The sequence below is a fragment of the Ascaphus truei genome, chromosome 4 (genome assembly GCF_040206685.1).
Source record: "Ascaphus truei isolate aAscTru1 chromosome 4, aAscTru1.hap1, whole genome shotgun sequence".
In the NCBI taxonomy this organism is placed as follows: Eukaryota; Metazoa; Chordata; class Amphibia; order Anura; family Ascaphidae; genus Ascaphus; species Ascaphus truei.
In genome coordinates, this window is record NC_134486.1 from 103382984 (window position 1) to 103385897 (window position 2914).

Consider the following 2914-nt stretch of genomic DNA (forward strand, 5'->3'; position numbering starts at 1 on the left):
CACAAATCAGAGATGAAGATTCAGCAGCAGCATCTGCAATTTGGAATGAGGATCCTGGTGAACATCTAACACCAAGAGATGATGAAATGTCCACTTACAATACAAGAGCTGAAGATCGAGCAGCTGCTCTTCCTGATTGCTGGAACATGAAACAGGTCGAGGTATTTCAGAAAAATGATCACGGTGATTGGGATCACTGTGCCAAATTTGATTCCATAAACATGAAAGGAATTCATGTATCGAAGGAATGAAAGGCTGCAGTATTAAAGCATCAGGATAAAAAACAGATGCAGCGGCCGTTATTCGAACAAATCACGGCGCCGTTTTCATGTGCGCTGCTGTACTCCATGCGGCATTAACGCTGCCAATCGTCCCAGGCACACTGTTTATCGTGGTTGCTTTGTTTGAATTTCATGGATTGTGTGCAATTAAATTCAATGAAATTAATGAATTGTAATGTGTACAGTTCTGTGCAACTGTGTCAATTTCACGTGTTTAAAAGCCAGAACACTAAAATGAAATTTTCTGCACTCGCCTCCACTCGCGTCTAAAAGTGGTACGGTTGGAAGAAATCCCGCGCCATGAAATGAGTGTTCCGAGGTATAAACCGTGTGAAGCGTTTCAATAATGGCCGCTGCATCTGTAAAGTCGTCCAGCAAGCTTCTCTCAGAAAAAAAATGAATGAACACTTTTCATCACAGGCACACGGTATATGTGTGTCACAACTGAAATGTCGAACTGATGATGTGATTACCAAATGCATAGATAAAATTAACCAAAAATATATCAGCTCTCAATACAAAAAAATCAATACAGTTTACAGCATAGCAAAAAGAAATAGACAATTTTCTGACATTGAAGATGAGATCGAACTGCAAGCAAAAAATGGGTTGGGTATGGGAGTGGGACTCCATTCTCAGAAAACTGCTGTAAAAATAGTTTTGCAAGAGAAATGAAAAAATATATATTTACTAAAATAATAGACAAAAAATTAAAAATGTGTATCATCATTAATGAAGCTTCAACCATAGCTAATAAAGCAGTGATCATAATTTTTGTAAAAGTTGAAGATTGTCATCTACATTATCGCTAACCATTTTCCTCGATTTGATTGAGATGCTGAGACTATACACAAAACTTTGTTAAAAAGTTTGTGCGAGGTTGGATTTGATATTGAATATTTGATAAGTAATGTGGTTGCATTTTGTTCTGATGGTGCAAGTGTAATGCGTGGTTGCAAAACGGGGGTGAGCACCAGACTAAGTAAAGACTTTCCAGGCATCATCATTTGGCATTGTTTAAATCACCGTCTGTAACTTGTCTTAGATGATTCTAATCACTGAAATAAAACAGGTGAATCACTTCAAAATGTTCATAGATAAAATGTACACAATTTTTCACCAATCAAACAAAAATCAAATGGCACTTTTCAAAATTTCTGAAGAACTTGCACTAGAAATTACGAAGATTGGTAGAGTTTGGCGACCAAGATGGGCTGCTTGCAGCTTAAGATCAACACTTGCTGTATGGCGTGCTTATCCAGCTTTCTACAAATAATTTTATCCACATAAACAATATTCAGGAATGGCTTCCCGTCTACGCAAGAGATTCTTCATAGACGATTTAGCATTAATGATAGATATATTGTAAGAAATTGCCTTACTATCTAATGCCCTTAAAAATAGAAATTTAAATTTAGTAAGAGCTGAAAAATTAATAAAAAGATCCATTAGGGCAGTTGAAATGCTCAAAGAAAGCTGTGGAAACTTTGAAAAGAAAATTGGTCCTACCATAAATTCTGACGGTTTTAAATATATTGACTTTGTTGAGAATAAAAAATATGTAAATCGGAGGCGCATGCGCGAAGCCAGAGTAGATGGAAGCTTAGGTTTCTAGCTCTGCTCGCATCGGCAATATAATCAAATAAAAGCGGCAATCAAAGTGACCCCCCACAAAGCAGACCAGCAAGTTTAAGAAGGGGAACACCTGGAGATGCCGGCACGAGGGAAAGCAAAGCTGAAAGACCCCTCGGTCACTACATATTTTAACAAAAAAACCCCAGCAGCGGGAGATAGCCCTGATCCCCCCTTGGCAGGGATGGCAGCAGAACCGGCCGGGAGAGCGGATGACAGCGATCCAGTCACCAGAAAAGACCTCAGAGAGTTCTGTGCCGAGATGAAACAGTTCTTCAACAGAGAGCTGTGGAATCTGAGGAGGGATCTTGATGGACTGGGGGAGAGGACCGGGTCCCTAGAGACCAAAATGGACGCCAACACGAGGGCTCTGCAGCAGACAAACAACACAGTAGCCCAGTTACAGGAGAAGATCCGAGACCTCACTGACAAACAAGAGGACACTGAAAACCGGGACAGACGGAACAATGTCCGTATCCGTGGGGTCCCAGAGACAGTAACGGACGCTGAGGAATTTGTACAGCAGTGGCTGGAACACATAATGCCTGATAAATCTGCCCAGGACTTACACCTTGATAGGTGTCATAGGGCCCTCCGCTCAAGACCGCAGGCGGGAGCCCCCCCTCGAGATATAATAGTTCGCTTTCACTACTATAAAATAAAGGATGCAGTTTGCCGGATCGCCAGGGAGGCCAGGTCCATGGAATATGAAGGCGCCAAGCTTCAGATCTTCCAGGATCTATCCCCGGTTACCCTCCTAAGAAGACGCAGCTTGGGTCCAGTAACTAAAACCCTGCAGGACAGAGGGGTCAAGTATAGATGGCTGTTCCCCTTCGCCCTACTAGTCGTGAAGAACGGGGTTGCAAATACTCTACGGAGGGCCGAGGACGGAAACAGCTTCCTCAAGAAGCTGGGACTGCAGCAGAACCCATCCAGCCCTGGCCCCTCTTGTCCCCCTCACCTGGAATCCGAGGCTGATCCGTCCACATCCACGTCCTGGA

General features: G+C 42.6%; 1 pseudogene; it reads left to right on the plus strand.

The window, feature by feature from the left end:
* The first annotated feature begins 677 nt into the window (after positions 1-677).
* On the plus strand, positions 678-1896 carry LOC142492274 (E3 SUMO-protein ligase KIAA1586-like; annotated as a pseudogene).
* The last annotated feature ends 1018 nt before the right edge of the window (positions 1897-2914 follow it).